Genomic DNA, 19867 nt, shown 5'->3' on the forward strand with positions numbered 1-19867 from the left:
AATTGAACAACTTGTGTGTGGTCTTAATGGCTCTGCATAGGTACAATGTGCAATATCCATGATGTGATAATTTTCGTGGATGTAAGTAGAGGAAACTAGAAAGAACTGAAAAAGGAAGAAGGTGGTTAGTCTAGAATTTGTGGAACATAAACTTAGATTCCCACATTGTTTGACAATGGTCCTATCATGAAAAACCACAAAGATTGGCTCAAATAGAGCCCCAGAGTAAAAGACTTGCTGCTGTTTTCCGAGGTGAGTGACCAGAGTAAAAAAATACCCAATAATAAAGGAAAGTTGAGACTGTGCATGAAATGAAAAGGGATGTTTGATAAGAAATTAGAAAGAAGAAGGGTGCCTGGGTGGCTCCGAATTCAGCTCAGGTCATGATCTCATGGTTCATGAGTTTGAGTCCTACATCTGTCTCTGTGCTGACAGCTGAGAGCCTGGAGCCTGCTTTAGACTCTGTCTCCCTCTCCTTCTGTCCCTCCCCTGCTCATGCTCTGTCTCTATCTCTTTCTCAAAAATAAATAAACATTAAAAAATGATTTTAAAAGAATTAGAAAGGAGAATTATGTAGTATGAAGAGCAAAAAATTATATAATAGGAGGAACTATATTTCTGAGGCTATGTTTTAACTCCATAACCCTGTGATTCACAATTTAGAAGGACTCAGCCTTTAAAGTATGTCCCAGCAACATTCATTTCTTTATAAAATATTAATCCTAAATTTTAATTCCACTATGAAGGAAGATAGTTTCTTTAAACATAAAATTTAAGAAACCCCAGACTTTCACTGTGAACCACAAATGCCTGCAAATTTCACACAGCGGATAACAGCATACTTTGTACCTGAGCCATGGAAAAGCCACAGTTCTTTTATAGATGGAAATTCTATTTCATCTTTCTATTTTTATGCAGATCTCTTTGAAAATAATAACTTTTTATTTGATTTAATTTTTAGAAGAGCAGATTGTATAAGTCAGATTTTATTTAATTCTCAGTAAGAATAATGTATCTTCATGAACAGAAAGAAATATGCACAAAACACAGAAAAGAAGAAAATAACTGAACACTCATTTTCTATACATGACACTGACAAAATTTCATAAAAAGATAGCTATTATTGAAAAGGAAAAACATAAGAGGCAGATTAGTTAAGTATTTCAGAATAGTGAATGCTCTGAGAAAATATTTTAGTACTATGGCATTGAACTGCCAATATGGATAAATAAGAATCCAAATTTTAAGTCTCTTGTGTGTTTGTGTTTTAAGTGAATTACACATATATACATACATATATATAATATATTATAAATAATTCATCAAGTTATGAAATCTTAGGTTATCATTAATATTTGTTTACTGGTTCCCATTTGGTAACAGTGCTATTCACTACCTGTAAGTAACTTGTTTACACATGCACATCATAAACAAGTTATAAAACAACACAAGTTAAAATTGTTCACAGAAGAAAATCTGCTTGTGAGCCTAAATAAAATCCATATAAGCAACCATATAAAAAAACTATATATGCTTGGTGTAAGCAACCCAAAAAGAAAAAATAAAGAACAGAGGGAAGAAAGGAAGACAGGAAGGAAGGAAGAAGGGAAGGAGAGAGGAGGAAGGCAAGAAAGCATACAGGAAGGGAGGCAAGAAGGAAAGAAGGAAGGAAGGAAAGAAAGAAGGTAGAAAGGAAATATAAATGGCAGCTGCAGTGTTAAAATTGTGTATTTAAGTGAGATGAGTTAGGCAGCACCTTGCTGACTCATTTCGTAGAGTTGGTGACTCCCAATGTCAGGGTCTTGAGTTCAAGCTCCATGTTGGGCATGGAACCTATTAAAATAAATATATATATATATATGTGTGTGTGTGTGTGTGTGTGTGTGTGTGTGTGTGTGTATTTAAATGAGATCAGTTAGGTTAATGACTGAATATAAATGCATTATATATCTTTAAATAACAGAAAAAATACTGGATTTATTTGTTGCTATAACAGTATTTTTATAAGGAAATAAATGGTCAGTTTATAGTCCTGACCTTTACCTTTTGGAAGCTTTTAATTTCCATTCTAGTTAACATGCAAATGAATAATTAATCAGCTTTTCCCTTAACACCTTGTTAAAAACCATATTGCTAAAGAAATTCCTTTTTTTTTTCTTTTAAGCAGAATTACTTTATCTCTAGATGAACTAAATTCTTGACTATACATTATTAGCTACTTTTCTGGATTGTCTAATGTACATGATCAGTTCTCCCTTTAGCTCTACTTATCCTAATAAAAAATTAAGATTCTGGGGCACCTGGGTGGCTCAGTCAGTTAAGCTTCCTAAGCTTCCGCATTCAGCTCAGGTCATGACCTCAGTCTGTGGGTTTGAGCCCCACATCAGGCTGTCTGCTGTCAGCACAGAGCCCACTTCAAATCCTCTGTCTCCCTCTCTCTTTGTCCCTGGAGACTCTCTCTCTCCATCTTAAAAATAAATAAATAAACATTAAAAAAATAAAATTCTGATAATAGAAGAGATTCAGTACATAAGGGTTTGAGAGCTTTTAACTATTTTGTTTATATCTCCATTTATATCTCCACCGTAGATATACTTGAAATAGAACAGACATATTTTCAGATGCATGCAGAGATTTTTCATTAAATATAGTTTTTTTGTTCATGTTTACTTATTTTTGAGAGACAGAGAGAGCATGAGCAGGGGAGGAGCAGAGAGAGAAAGAGAGACACCAACCCCGAAGCAGGCTATAGGCTCTAAGCTGTCTGCACAGAGTCCAATGAAGGGCTCGAACCCACAAGCTGCAAGATCATGACCTGAGCTGAAGTCAGATGCTTAACCAACTGAGCCACTCAGCCACCCCACTAAATGTAGTTTTTGGTTGTCCTTTTTCATTTATAAAACCAAAAATTAAGTTCTCACCTACTCAATCCTCCCTTACCTCTAGCCCAGGTCAATGTCTTTTAAATTGTCCTGTGTTAGTTCTATCAACTATACTTCTACCACTTGTCTATTTATTATGGAAAGCACTTGACTCAATGTTTCGGGCCATCTAGGTTTATTAGACAGAAAGGTGAATGTTACAAGTAGATAAATATTTCTAAATAAATAGAGATAAATATTTATTCTAAATAAAATATTTAGATATTTTCTAAATAAAATATTTCACCCATTTGACATCTCATTTGTGAAAAGCTGATTATCTGATTATCTTGTCTATCACCAAATTATCTGTGGTCCAGAGACACAGAATGTAAACAGAGTCAGGAAAGGTAAAATGAGAAGTATCTGCAGGTTAAATTTCCAAAACTTAAAACAAATTGTTACTTTGATTTACAAAATGACACACTTATGCCTGAGGATACTTTGGAAGGATTTTGAAGTTTCAAAATATTTCACAAAACTCATGAAATGAATACATTTTAGAATCATGAAGTAGCCTATCATGCTTAGAAAAAAGATACATTTTTCTATATTAATAAAGGTAGCCTAATGTTCAACCTTTATCTGAGATCCCAATATAATTGACATACAATATTCTATAGTTTCAGGTATACATTATAGTGATTTGATATTTTTATATATTACAAAATGATCACCAGAAGTTTATATACCATCTGTCACCATACAAAGTTATTACAGTATTACCAACCATATTCCCATATTACATCTCCAGGACATTTTTATTTTATAATTGGGAGTTTGTACCTCTGAATCCCCTTTACCTGTTTCATTCACCTCTCAATTCTTCCCCCTTTTGGCAACCTACAGTTTTTTTTTCCCCTCTCTCTAAGGATCTGTTTCTGTTTTTTTCATTTGCTTGTTTTGTTTTTTAGATTTCACATATATGTTAAAGTGAATGCATATGGTATTTGTCTTTCTCTGTCTGATGTATTTTACTTACCATAATACCTTGTCAGTGCATGCATGTTTTTGCAAAAGGCAAGATTTCATTCTTTCTATGGCTGAGTAATATCCCATCACACACACACACACACACACACACACACACACACACACACACACCTTCTTTTTTATCCATTTATCTATTGATAGACATTTAAGTTGCTTCCATATCTTGACTATTGCAAATAATGCTGCAATGCACAAAATGGTGCGTATCTCTCCTCAGATTGGTGTTTTGTTTTTTTTCTTCAGATGGAATTGTTGGATCCTAGAGTTATCCTAATTCTAATTTTTTGAGGAAACTCCATTATATTTCCATAAGTGGCTGCTCCAATTTACTTTTCCACAACAGCACATGAACTTTCCCTTTTCTCCACAGTTTCACCAACACTTGTTATTTTGTCTTTTGAAAATAGCCATTCTGACAAGCATGAGGTGATAATCTGTGTGGTTTTGATATGTATTTCCCCGATGATGAGTGATGTTAAGCATCTTTTCATGTACTTGTTGAACATCTATATTTCTTATTTGGAAACATATATTCAAATCCTCTGCTCATTATTTAATGGAGTTATTTTATTTTTTTTATCTTAAATTGTGTAGGTTCTTTACATATTTTTATAGTGATCCTTTATCAGAAGTATGATTTGCAAATATCTTCTTCCATTCAGTAGGTTGTCATTCATTTTGTTCCTTCACTGTGCAAAAACTTTTTAGTTTGATGGAATCCCATTTTTTCCTTTATTTTAGCTTTTATTGTCTTTGCCTGGGAAGAGTTATTCAAAGAAACATTGCAAAGACTGACGTCAAAGAGTTTACTGTCCATGTTTTCTTTTAGGAGTTTTATGGCTTAAGTCTTAAAATTGAAGTCTTTAAACCATCTTAAATTCATTTTCATATATGGTTGTCCAATATATTTGTCAACTTTTTCAGGGAGGATACATTCATATATTTCCCATAGTGATATATTATTGACATGTGTCATGAAATACTTATTTATTCTTTTATTTGTTAAAGAATATTTTATTTAGTCCCTGAAATATTGATTTATTATTTAACCAGCAAATATTTTAAGTGATCTGAGTGCATGGATTCAATATGTTACTATAAAGTTTCTGTTATTAATAGAAGTAAATATTTTTTGTGTTATTAAATCTCAGCCAAGAGAAGTGTATAAGTTTGTGAGTACAGATTCCAAATTTTAATAAGTATTAAATTCATATATTAGGCTAATCCAATGTTTTCTCAACTGGCCTTTCCTAATCAAGCTTATTATAAAGTATTCATTTACAAACTTCTTTAGAAGTTTTAACATTATTTTAAGCACACATTTTTTTATAAGTTTTAAATTTTTTTAGAAGTTTTAAAATTATTTTAAGCTATTCAAAAATGGTTCCCAAATGAGGGAATGTATAAATGGTACAGATGACAATGTATCTCTTTCAGTTAATTTTAAGTCAATTTAATTGAGACTAAAAGCTGGATAAGGAAGTGAGGCAGTAAAGATTTTGACAAGTAAAACCTAATATTGAGAAAATAAGCACAAGTTATTAATATCCAATATTTTTAACTTCTGATTTAGTAGCATTCTGTTTTAGAAATCTATTTTTAAAATATAGTTGAAGGCTGATTTTTCCAAAGTGACTACATATTTTTGATTAGTGTCCTATATTTTATTAGTGTCCTAATATTCTCAAATTGTTCTAGTTCTATTTTCTGATTGAACTATAATACATATACACATACACACACACACATTTCTAAGAGAAAATATGCAGTTAGAAAAATAGAATCAATTGATGTATTGAACTTTATTGGATTAGCTCTTATATATATACATATAAGATATAATATAATAAAATATATATTATTTATTTCTAGCAGAGAGAGAAGGAGAGAGACAGCGTGGGCAGGGGAGGGTCAGAGAGAGAGGGAGATACAGACTCTGAAGTAGGCTCCAGGATCCGAGCTGGCAGTCAGCACAGAGCCCGACGCGGGGCTCGAACCCACGAACCGCGAGATCATGACCTAAGCGAAAGTCGGACACTTAACCGACTAAGCCACCCAGGCACCCCGGATTAGTTCTTAATATACTTAATATTATTACTATTTACCATCTGAGTCCAAAAGATTTTTTTAATTAATAGGCTTAATTTTTATGAGCAATTTTCAGTTTATAAAAAATTTGAACAGAAAGTACAAATTTCCCATATATACACTTACCCTAACCCCCCCCCCACTTTTTCCCCTATTATTAACATCATACATTATTGTGGTACATATATTAACAATTGATGAACTAATATTGATAGACTTTTAAGAAGTCCATAATTTACATTAGCATTCACAATTTAAGTTGTATGATTCTATAAGGTTTTGACCAGTGTCCTATAGCCATGGTTACAATATCATACAAAATATATTCATTGCCTAAAAAAAAGTCCCTGTCCTTCACCACTTGATTGCCCTTTCCCTCTCCTTAACTCCCTGGTAACCTGTGATCTATTAGCTAGCTGTATAGGTTTACCTTTTCTAGGATGTCATATAGGTGGAGTTATATAGCATATAGTCTTCTCATACTGTTTTCTTTCACTTATAAATATACATATAAGGTTCTGAATGTCTTTTTGTGACTCCAGAGCACATTTCTTCTTATTGCTAAATAATATTGTCTGGATATACCAAGGTTTATTTATCCATTTACCTATTGAAAAAAATCTTAATTACTTTCAAATTCTGGCAGTTATGGATAACGCTACCATAAATATCTGTGCACAAGTTTTTGTTTGAGGAGAAGTTTTCAACTTTGAGTAAATGGCATTCAAATTTTAATTAGAAAAATTTTGGCTAAAGGCAAATAAATTGATTTTAAAGAGGAAACATAACTTAATGTTACTAAGACTAAAACATAAAATTTAGAAAATCTAAACATGTTTATCTTACACTATAAATCATATTCCTGGATTGTATGGCAAGACTATATTTAGCTTTGTAATAAACTACAAACTATCTTGCAAAATGGCTACCTCATTTTCATTCCCACCAGTGATGAATGAATGTCCCTATTCCTCCATGTCCTGACAAGCATTTGGAATCATCAGTGTTTTGGATTTAGGCCATTCTAAATAGTAGTGGTATCTGATTTTAAGTTGCAACTCCATAATGTATTATGACGTTGAGCATCTTTTCATATGCTGTTTTCCACTTGCATATCTTCTTGGGTGAGTTGTCTATCTAGATTTTTGCCAAGTTTTTAATTGCATTGCTGTTTTTCTTGTTGAGTTTTAGGACTTAGTTCTTTGAACATTTTGTGTAGCAGTCACTTATCACACACATCCTTTGAGAATATTTCCCCCGTTGTCTTTAAATTGTTTTAAAGTGTCTTTCTCAAGAGCATACATTTTATTTAAATAAAGTTTATTTATCATTTTTTCTCTCTCATGGTTTATGCTTTCTGTGTTGTATCTAAAAAGTTGAAACTAAAGCTGAGGTCATCTAGATTTCTCCCATCTTATCTTTTAGAAATTTTATAGTTTTGCACATTACATTTTGAGTTAATTTTTGTGAAAGATATGAGTTCTGTATTTGGATTCACGTTTTTGCATGTGGATGTCCAGTTGTTCTGGCATTTGTTAAAAAGACTATCATTTCTTCATTGAATTGCCTTTGTTCCTTTGTTGAAGATCTGTTGACGATCTACATGTGGGGCTCTCTCTGAGTTCTCTAGTCTGTTCCTTCATCTATTTATTTTTGCATTAATACCATACTGACTAGGTTACTGTCTTGAAGTGAGTAGTGTCAATCTTCAGGCCTTCTTCTTCTTCAATATCATAATTTTATCAATATTTATAAATTTATAATTAAAATTATTATAAATTTGATTATATTATAATTAACACAAATGTAATCACCAATATATTAAACTTTATTATACTAATTCTCGATATGTCAGGGAAGAATGTAATTACCACTTGCCATCTGGGCCTAAGCCATATTGTTTTTAGATTTTTAGGTTGTAAGTTGTTTTTTGAAGAATGTAAAGATGTAATAATAAAGGGATAATGAAAAACAACTCTGTTAGCCTCTTTAATAATAATTTAAATATAGCAAACTTGGATTTCTATTCCATATATCCCTGGATTTGATGATACATATACCCCAAATGGGCAACAACTGTCATGTGTGTTCCTGGAACATATCATGTTGTAAATACCAAGTCCAGATTTCAAATATATGTCTATTGTGTCCTATTTAGTCATTGTTTCTGGTTCTTCTTTCCCTTCAGTTGTCCGAATGAAACATTTGTAAAAACTTTAGTGGTTCCTAATTTTGTCAAAGGGAGTAAATATATCATTGTTCTTTAATCACAACCATTTTTATTTTTCAATTTGTCAGCACAAGATAAATTAAAAAATAAAGTGAATTTAAATTTTATTATTATCAAATGACTTCAGCATTTATCTACTATACAAGTTCTTATGCACAGAAATTATAAAAAATGAAAAAACGTCATATTTCCTTTTTAAAAAAAGCTAGTTGCAAAATATTGTGTGATGAAGCCCTTCCTTTTGTTTCCTCTGAAACAAATTGTTTACTCATTGATTTTTAGATTTAATAAAATTCATCTAGGATTTCATATGTGAAGACTTCTGTTTCACCATCATTATATTTCTCGAGTCCTACTGTTTTCTCTCTGCATTTATCATCTGATCTATCTAATAATTTTGAGATGTCTTTCTCTGTCAATTTTCTTCTCTTGCCAATCTGAGAAGGAAATGAAAGATTCAGAATTCTCAACTGATCATGAAAGCTAAGGAACCAACAAACAAGCAAACAAAACTAGAATGATGATATTTTTATTTCCAGATTTCTTTTCTGCTACCATGAAAGAAAATATAAAACCTGATCAACCCTATAATGTAAATGGGGATCAGGCAACAATGATGATTTATATCACTCTCACATAATCCTTCCACACCAGCACTGTTTAATAGAGTTTTATGTAATGATGGACATTTTCTTATTTGTCTCAAGATAGTAAGTAGCCAATATCTAGCTACATATGACTACTAAGCATTTGAAATGTAGATCTTGTGACTAATGAGGTGTGGCTTCAATTTTATTTAATTGTCATCAATTTACATTGAAATTGACATAGTCACATGTCACTTGTTGTTACTATGTTGGACACCATTACTATAGATGGTTTTATCATACTTCCATTTTCATATTATGTCATTCCCATACGTAGTTAGGTATAATTGAGGAGTTAGGGTCATGTTAATGGTGAAGTAATTCTTAAAATGCTAAAGTAGCAAGATTTTTCACACTATAGAAAATGTACCAGTATAATTTTATAATGTTATCTTAGATTTACAAAAGAGTCAAGTGTTTTCATGTCATAATTGAAAAGTAAATTTGCTCTTTGTTTTTTGGAGGACTTGTAAAAAAGGGTACAGATCATGAAATGCAGTCTCTAAAAATACAGCTGTTTCAAAAAGAAGCTCAACAACTAAAATTGGGGCCTTTGGACTCTAATAATATGCTAAGGGTTAACCTTGCTTATCTTTTTAGGAACAAAATTTTTATATTATTAAGAACAAGGCTAGTGATTTTGGTAATTAATACAGAGTTACAGGCAGTTTTATTGTGTCCTCAAAATTGAATGCCTATGATTTTAGAATTTGCTATTTCGTTTATGGTGTGAGTGCAGAATGATCACATGGGAGCTCATGAGTGAGTAGTGAGCACAACCCATTCCTTCTTTGAGGCGGTAGGTAAGATGTGCCATATGGGGTTAGGCCATGCTTTTACAAGACTACCGTGTTTGGTGTTCCAATACAGATTAACAATCACTACAGTGATATAGAAGCTTTTAAAGAAAATATATTTGGAAAACAGTATGACCTTGAAAATCAATACTGCATTTTTAAAAGTTCTCGTTCTGAAGTCACATAAGGCTAGGCTGGAATTCAAGCTTCTAGGTGACTTTATGCTAGTCACTCTAAACCTAATTTCCTCATTTGGAAAGTGTACCTACTTCATAATTGGTTTTTTTTGCAAGGATGAAATCAAGTAATGTATGGGAAGTCCTTGATTTTTTATTATTATTATTGTTATTTTATTATTATTAGGAAAGTAACATACCTTATAGATGCAAATAAGTTTAGCAAATACTTTTGAGAGGTCTATACATTGTGAGAGAAAACGTAAACACTTGAGAATACAAACAGGAAACCTATGAAATAGTAAAAAAAAATAGGGAGAGAGAGAGACTGTTTACCTTGTAATTTTGCCCAGGACATATATTGTTTACCAAAATAATTTTTAAAAAGTCAATCTTAAATTTGGTGATTTTGCAAAGTGAAATAAATCAGACTGAAAAAGGTACATGCCATATGGATTTCATTTATATGTAGAATCTGAAAAACAAATGAATAAACAAAAAGTAGAATCAGTCCTTTAAATACAAAGAACAAACTGATGGCTGCTGGAGGGAAAGAAGGGGGGGCAGAATAGGCAAAATGGGTGAAGGAGAGTGGGAGACACAGGATTCTAGTTATGGAGTGAATAAGTCACAGGAATAAAAGGCACAGCACTGGGAATATAGCAAATGATACCATATTAGCATCATATGGTGACAGACAGTAGCTACACTTGTGGAAAGCACAGCATAGAGATATTGAATAACTATGTTGTACAGCTGAAACAAATAGAATATCATTTATCACTTACACTCAAAATATTAAAAATCTGATGATATCAGAAAAATAAAAATAATTTTAATATATATTTTCTTTCCATTAATTAGAGCTACAAATAAAACCTTTTTATCCTAAAGGAGAAATTTCCTGGAGACAATCTGCCATAACTATGTAGTTATTTTTTGATCTGGCTTTTCTCAGTTCAGACATATTTCAAAATATACCATTAAATGTAAGGATTATTATTGTAGTTGTGTAATGACGATAATGATGATGATGGTGATGATGATGTTTTGGCCTTTGTCATATTTACCAAAATTATGTAAAAGGGGGCATTTTAAAGATTGGGTAACACATGAAATAAAAATATGATAGTTGGCTAAATGGTTAACAAAGATTAGAAGAGTTATTAACTCCCACACTAAGTTGAATAGTGTTATATCAGGTCATCATATTTGACTTAATCTATGCATTGTCTATTAATGTATGTTTGTTAAATAAACACTCAGTGCTTAGGCCATCCCATAGCAGATTTATATAATCTAAAACAATTTTATGTTAATGTGTTCATTTCCTTGTTTACTGTTTTCTTTTTGCATCCCCATGATGAATTCTTTTCATGATGACTTTGATACATTTTCTTTAAAATAGTATCAAAAACACAAAGAATTTGAAAATGTCTAGATACACAGTGAGTTCTGTTTTTTTTTATTTCATCCATTAAACAATGATTTAGAGCTTTTTTTTTTAATGAGCTTTCAGAAGTGTCAAAATATCCTATGTAGTCATGAAATTTAACAAGTTGCTTTCCCAATGCCTTTGCCTAAGCAATCCATCTCCAGTGTGGAACTAACTGAATTTATCTCTGGACCAGCCTCCCCCACCTCCAGAGCACAGCTAATTCTATCAACAACACTGAGTCAAAAACTATGCATTTTACATCATCTTATCAACCATTAAATACAAGAGAGCTTCATTTGATAAATTCCTAAATTTTATTTTTTATTTTAATTATTATAAATTCCTAAATTATGAATCCCTTCATTCCCTAGATGTGTTATGATTATGCTAATAACTAGAATAAAATATTGGAAAAACAATTATTTTAAGCTAAAATGTAAGAATAATCAATGAGATAGATAAAATGCACTTAATATTATAGAACCCACAGTTGTAGAAATTTATGAATTAGAATACAAGCAAAAATATTGATGTATTTATTATCTCTATTTTCATTGCAACCTTTTTCTTTTACTTAAGATCTTCATGTGGCTCAACTTTATAACAGAGACATTTTACTTCTAATAACTCCCTGATCTCTTCAGTTTTAAGCACTGGCAAATATCTCCTAAATCTTGATTCTGAGCCCGATACTCACTTGATCACAAACTTAAGATGGCTTCTTATTGCCTCTAACATGGTGTCCAAACTCTTTAGCCTGACACTGAAGGTTTTGAAAATATACCCCCTACAATACTTCTCTCAGCAACCCTTTACAGATAACATATCCTATACTTTACATTATTTCTAGATGTCTCACATAAGACTTCATACACAGCCACATCTTCTCCACATCAACCCTTTGTTCAACTCTTTGTTTTGACTTTTTCTTATTTTCTTTACCTGTAGAGAAATTATGCCAGTTCAAATACTGTGTGATCACTGAACTGCTTTAGGTGCCACTTCTCTGGGTAACATTTTTGTTTGTTTGTTTCTGACAAATACATATAATCCCTTCCTTCCTAACACCCATAATTCTACATCAAATGCTGTATTGCTTTCAGTTTCGAATTTTGCTTGATTTTGAACAGTATGTGATTTATTTGAATAAATTACTATGGGTTACTATATTTGTGAATCTATAGTACTTGAAAAGTGGTAGGGGTCTTGTTACACACACTAATTTGTATACGTTTGTTGAATACATAAAATACTGTCACAAAAATAATTTTTCACTAGAATAAAACGAATTTCATAGACTGTTGAAAGAAAAGTATCTGATAGTTTTGAGCATTCTCTTCACAATGTTTTGAGTTAAAAGGAAAGTGATAGTTTGAGTCTTGCTATAAAATTACAAACAGGAAAAATAAATTCGACATCTTAGAAAAAGTCAGTCTTACACAGAGGAAAGAGAGAGCAGATAGTGCTGTAGCTGGAATGTTCCTGCTTAACTGTTGGAGTTAAGCAGCACAAAAAATGGTAGACCTTGAGGGGTAACTGGAGTTTGGTTTTCAGCTTTTTATTTCAAGAAAGTATTATAGTGGCCTTACTCAGAGTTTTCAGCACTTCCTTCATTTCAGAAGTAGTGATTTAAGAAAAGACCAAGTATCTCATAGGAATATACATGGTTTCACAGTTCTCTGGTGGTTGTTAACCTGTTGCAACAAGGAAAAGCTATATAGGTAAGGAATAGAATGAATGTAAATGTTTCACAGAAGGGCACTGTTGTCATCTTGGGCCAGGTGATTCTTTCTGGTGCAGGGGCTGTCTTGTGCATTGAAGGATGTTTAGCAGCCTTCCTGAGCTCTGTCTATGAGATGTTAGTAGTATCCCTTCTACATCTTACCATCCTTTTGCTCTGTAAGGAGCAAAAATGTCTACAGATAGTGTCAAATGTCCTGGGGTAAGGAAGGTCCAAATTGCTTCTAATTGAGAATCATTATTTTAGAGAAAATTCCAAAGAGGCTTCATAAAGGTGAATCGGTATCTAGTTTTCTTTAGTATTAATGTAATTACTGGGGATATTTATAAGGTTGCTAATTAAATTATTTTGTTCAGAAACCTTATATAACAAGGCAAATAATCACAACTCTTTCATCTACAAAATACTTAAAAATTTTCAATTGTCCTTGGTAGAATTTTGCTGTAGGAATATTTCTGTATTATTTTATAGAGAAGAAAAATACATTGTTGAGAAAAATATGTCAACTATATGGTCACCTTATCTTTGAGAAGGATCTATCAAAATAATTAATAAGAAAAGAGAATTTGTGGGGCGTCTGGGTGGCTTAGTCGGTTAAGCGTCCGACTTTCGCTTAGGTCATGATCTCGCGGTTCGTGGGTTCGAGCCCCGCGTCGGGCTCTGTGCTGACTGCCAGCTCAGAGCCTGGAGCCTGTTTCAGTCTGTGACTCCCTCTCTTTCTGACCCTCCACTGCTCACGCTGTCTCTCTCTCTCCTAGAAATAAATAAAAATATATAAAAAAAAAAAAAGAAAAGAGAATTTGTTTCTTTGTTTTTAAAATATCTTCCTAGTTTTGCGGCACCTGGGTGGCTCAATCGGTTAAGCGTCCGGCTTTGGCCCAGGTCATGGTCTCACAATTCGTGGGTTCGAGCCCCACAGAGGGGTGCTGACAGCTAGCTCCCAGCCTGGATCCTGCTTCAGATTCTGTGTTTCCCTCTCTCTCTGACCCTCTCCTGCTCACATTGTCTGTCTGTCTGTCTGTCTCTCAGAAATAAATAAAACATTAAAAATGTTTTAAAAAATAAAGTAAAATATCTTCCTAGTTTTATTGATATATAATTTTATATATAATTGATATATAATACTATGACACTGTATTAGTTTATGGTATACAACATAATTATTCAGGTTATAAATATATAATATATATATAAAGTTAAAGACATATATGTAGTTAAATATATATGTATATACATAGTTAACATCTATCTCTGCACATAGTTACAATTATTTTTCTTGTGATGAGAACTTTTAAAGTCTGTTCTCATAGCAATTTTCAAATATGCATACAGTACTGTTAACTATAGGCATCATGCTATACATAATATCCTCAGAATTATAAATCATGTAATTGGAAATTTGTACCTTTTAACCACTAGACGGACAGTCCAGTCTATGTGGTTTACACCTAGAATTCAGTAACAGAGCCAAATAGGCTTTATAACTTGTAGATCATACTGAGTCAAAGCAAATGTTCACCAGTTTCCAATTCAACCAGATGAAGAAAGTTGATTTTGAAGAACAATAGAAGAAACAAAAGTTTCTACAAAAGGCACCAATTTCTAGTGTCATCTAAGAGGGAACAGGAACACAAATTTATTGAGGTGTGGATAAGATCAGGGGAACAAAATTAAAACTGTGTAAGTGGTTTGTGACTCTGTAACTGGCGTTAGTGACTCCTCTGAGCTTTAGTTTCATGTTCTGTGCAATAAGTCAACCAAGGTCTACCTTGCATGCTGTATAAAAGAGTTCAATGAGCCAATACATATAGAACATTTACAAAAATGACTTTTACCAAGTATTTGATCAATGTTCATTTTATTAGAAGATAGCTGTGTCAAATAAATTTGATTTTATAACATGCTGGCAGCCCTAACCAATAGTTGGAAAATAACATAAAAGTCTGTTATTCATTTATTCAATAAATATTTAATTGTGGGCCAGGAGTTATATAAGGGCCAAGGATAAACCAGTGAACAAGATAGACAGAATCTCTACTCAGATAAGCGTGCTTTTCTAAGAATTATACTAAGCACTCAGTAGCCTATTTATGAAAACTAACACTAGAGCTTTACAGGTTACAGTGTGAATGTTACAGCATATAATATTATCATGTTACATTTGTGGTGAAACAATGGATACAAATGGGTAATAGTACAATGACTTATATGTTTTAGGAGCTATATAAATGTTAAATGAATTATTTGAGACAACTCATAAGAAATAACTTTGTGAACACAGAAAGTGATCAATATAATATTTTGCTTTTAACCAAGGATCCACATAATGCTATGAGCAATGCAATTGACTGTTGCTTTAAGTTATAAAGCATTTTGTTGACTCAATATATCATACTGTATGAAATGATACAGTATATAGCTAATTATACTTTAGTAAGCTAATATTAGATGTTCCCTTATGTTTGTTTCTCTTAATAGCAATTTTTCATCATTCAAAACAGGCTGATGTTATTTTATATAGCCTTAAATTTCTGTTGTATTTCTTTGATTACAGAAGAACTAAGGTTTTTTTTTTCCTCTTTTTCTTTTTATTGGTAAAACATTTGATTTAAAATTTTTTTTCACCTACAAAACCCTTAGTGATGGATAAATGTTGAACAACTGACACTAAATACTTTAAGAGCTTGTGCTTTCAAGATTGTCCGTTAGGTGGTTTAATAGTAGCTTTATCACAGATCTTTTCTCTTTTCTAAAATCTTTGTTAAGGGTCCTATAGAAAATCCATTTCACTGGATCAATATCTGTACTTTGATTCAAATCCTGAGTTGTTCAAGGAAAACAGGAGATGTCCTTCCTTCCCAAGTTCAAAGCTTTTAAAATTTTGAATAAAAATAATAGCTGTGCATTAATCTATCTCTTAATAATAATTTTGCTTGTTTCTAAGTGAAACCCAGAATTTGTCAGATAAGTAAAAGAAATAATGCTTCAGAATAAAGTGTGTTTTCTTTCCACATTTTAATAATTTTAAAAATAGATTTTAAAGAGTGATATTGTTCCTACAAAAGCCTTGGAAAGGAAATGTTGTGCTTTTAAAATATCTGCTTATGTTGCTTTTTTGCTAGTAAGTACTGAAAATTATTTGTGGATGAATGAATATATCCCTATTTTCTATATTCTTATGCAAAACTTTCTCATTTGCTTGCATTTTGAGAGAAATGAGAAGCAACTCATTCATTTATTCATTCGGCATGTAAAGAACCCTTACAACATTTCAGGCATTTTGTTAGCATCTGACAACATACAATTAAATAGGTTAAGACCTTGGATCTTGAAGGCTCAAAATGTGGTGAATGAAGCAGCCATGTAAACAATATATGTTTTTTACTAACTGCAGTGTTTTTATATTAACAGTAGATATGCTGTATTATGAAATAAGTTAAATGGAATTATTTACTCTTCTCTGCCATTTGTATGAGTTTATTATATGTTATATATATATGTATTATATATATTTATATGCTATAGACATAGAAATTGTTATTTTCAAAAAAACAAAAGTGTAACATATAAGACAAAACTAAGGTAAATTCATAGCAGTAATAATGCATTTTTACTCACCTCCTTATTTACAATACAATGTATTATATTAGTAATGTAAAAACAATACAATAGATATCCACAAGCTACTAAAGAAAAGTGCCATTTGTTTTGTGAACAAATGAAACAGGATGAAATGCAATTCACATTCCATGTAGGAATAGGTTATTCCTATAGCAAGCCTGAAATTACTATTTAAGTAAATTTTAGATAAAAAAAAAAAATTCCCAATCTTGAAGTGCCTGGGTGGCACAGTCAGTTAAGTGTGAGACTCTTGATTTTGGCTCTTACCACGATCTAACGGTTCGTGAGTTCAAGCATCAGGCTCTGGGCTGACAGCCTGGAGCCTGCCTGGGATTCTGTCTCTTCTTCTCTCTTTCTCTATATTAAATAAATAGATAAACTTTGAAGATTATTCCCAATACTTTTGCAATGAGAAACTACAACCAAGAAGAAAATCTACAAATAACTTAAGAAATAACTTAAGAAACTTAAGAATGATAAACAGAAAAAAAAGTTTAAAATTATTAACAAATGACTTGGCAAAGGCATGCAATAAAAGTTTTGGATTATATAGTGTTCACTTTCTCATTCCTGTTTATATCTTGGTTAGTAAAAGATTAATTGGCTAATACATGCACAAATTTAAAACCATTTTTAAAATCATTATCTTATCTGTTGTACACTGTGACACTTTTTAGAAGTGACACTTTCTCCATTTGCTTTGATATATAACAAAATAAATTGTAGAGAAAATATGTTTACATGTTTTTAATTATTAAAATAAATGTTTTGAAGAAATTCTGGAGATTGAAGATTCTTAAATTTAACTCAGTTTTTGAAATGACTATAACTTTTGGTTTGTCTTTTTGTTGGCTAAGATAACTGAATAAGTATTGGAGTTCTATACTAATTTAAAGATATTTTTATAGAATATTATTGATATTTCACTAAAATAATTTTAATCTAGTAGCACTTGATCAACTCCCTATGGATATGACAAAGTGACTGATGAAAATAAAATAGGAATAGTAATAATAGATATCTTTGTCATTAAGTAAAAAACAATTAAAGCCTGAAGTACTTTTTGTTATTAAAAAATTTATTTGGGGCACCCGGGTGGCTCAATTGGTTAAGCATCCAACTTTGGCTCAGGTCATGATCTCACGGTTCGTGAGTTCAAGCCCTGCATCAGGCTCTGTGCTGACAGCTCAGATTCTGTGTCTCCCTTTCTCTCTGTCCCTCCCCCATTAGCCCTCTCTCAATCTCTCTCTCTCTCTCTCTCTCTCTCCCAGAAATAAATAAACATTAAAAATATTTTAATAAAAATATTTGAGAAAGAGTCAAGTTTGGGGTCATAATCACATTACTGTAGTATTTGATATGGTAAAAAATATAATTTTGTGTATATTATTAAAATGGAATATTTAAAGAAGAATTCTGACTGACTTACATGGAAACATAAACTAGAATTTTGGCTAATTGAATAACTTTCTTCAAAATTCAGTGATACCCCTGCCAAAATCAGAAGAGGAGAGAAAACTAGTTTATTTATGAGATATTTGCATTAAAAAACAAATTGGCATTTTTATAATCATGAAAAGTTATTATCTAATGTTATCTAACACAGAAGATTTATATAAGGAAGAGAGTCAACAATAGAAATTTAATTAAATATGAACTAAGAGTAAAAGTCTACCTAAAGTTTATAACATGAATATTTAAGATTAATTTTGCATGCAACAGATTGCAACAAAATTTCAATTAAGCATTTTTAATATTTAGAATTAATATACCAAACTGATAAGAAAATATAACAAAATCTGTAGTGTATTCATTCTTCTAAGAAATTATTTATCAAGCACAGATTTTGTATAATGCATTGTGTGAGATACTGAGGATATAGCAGTGACTATTTGAAAATCACATAAACATGAAAAAGAGAACAAGGAGAAGAGGTATCTCTTCTATCAAACTTGAGGGTAATGAATGAATGTCCTTACCAAATGATATTTGAGTTGAAATTTAAAAGAGTTAAATAAGCTCCCCAGAATGGAGCATTTTAGACAATTTGTATAAGAGCAGAATGAAACACATTTATTAAAGGACGTGAGAGAAAGTATAATTATCTGGAATTCAAAGAATGAAAATATATATTAGAAGGCAACAGAGTAGTGTAAAGATCACATGAAACTGAAAGGCTATCCTAATAATTTTGCTTTTAATCTTAAGAGCAAACATTAACCATGCAGAAAATTGTTGGTATCAGATTTATGTTTTGAGAAGACAACGTTATTATGTTCTAAGAGTTAGTTTAGGGTGACAAAAAGTAACATGAGAGAGACCATTCACTATTTGGTAAACTAGATAAAAGTAGTAGTTGGGGAGCTATAAAAAGGAAATGAATAGATGTGAAAACTATTCAGTAGGTAGATCAACCAGACCTGATTAACTGATTGATGACAGAAATACAAGGAAACAGGAGGTGTCTGACTGATGTATATAGCCAGGTGGAGGCTGATAGTATTTGTAGAGCTAGAGATTGCTGATTGAAGAACATGGAGGTAAGAGTTGGAGAACTTAAGTTCGTTTAGGACATGATAAAGGCACCATGTCTTTTAGACATTCAAGTGGCCATGTCAGACGGATGCTGCATATAAGTTGTGTGGTTTGTGGTAGAGAGCTGCTCTAGGATGTAAGCCTGAGAATGATTGGTGAGTAGTAGAAACTGAAGGGATGACTGTGGCTGAAAGGATCCAACCAGAATTATCGGAGAACAAATCATGAATTCCATTCTTGGTGATCTTAGTATTTAGAGGCTAAATGCAAAAAAATAACTCAGCAGAACTTGAGAGAGAATAGCCAAGGATGAAAGAGTTGAATCAGAAATATGGAGTGATGGAGTGTGGAGAGGGGGGGTATTCATTGTGTTATATCCCTCGATTTTGGTTACTTCAGAGGTGACTTCAGAGGTGGTCTTCCTGAAAGTTCCACAGAAATACATGCAAAACATTATATTCTTCAGCATTTTCTTATACTTAAAAGTCTGAATTTGGAATATAAAAGGAATCCTGAATCACGCCTCAGGGGATAATTTGCTATACAAATTCTCACCTTTAATAAACTATGTATACAAAACCAGCAGACCTAAGAGAAATCAGACCATATTCTGTTTTCCTCTATTCTAACAGCTACCCACTGCTATATATTTTACCTTAAGGAAGCAGATTCTAGCGGTG

General features: G+C 31.9%; 1 protein-coding gene across 1 annotated transcript in view; it reads left to right on the plus strand.

Annotated features, from left to right (window-relative positions):
- The window catches only part of CADM2 (cell adhesion molecule 2), a 334154-nt gene that overhangs the window by 189686 nt on the left and 124601 nt on the right, over positions 1-19867 (plus strand). The gene's annotated exons all lie outside the window — the stretch shown is intronic.

This window comes from Hyaena hyaena, unplaced genomic scaffold (assembly GCF_003009895.1).
Source record: "Hyaena hyaena isolate Hyena2069 unplaced genomic scaffold, ASM300989v1 scaffold_803, whole genome shotgun sequence".
NCBI classification, from domain to species: domain Eukaryota; kingdom Metazoa; phylum Chordata; class Mammalia; order Carnivora; family Hyaenidae; genus Hyaena; species Hyaena hyaena.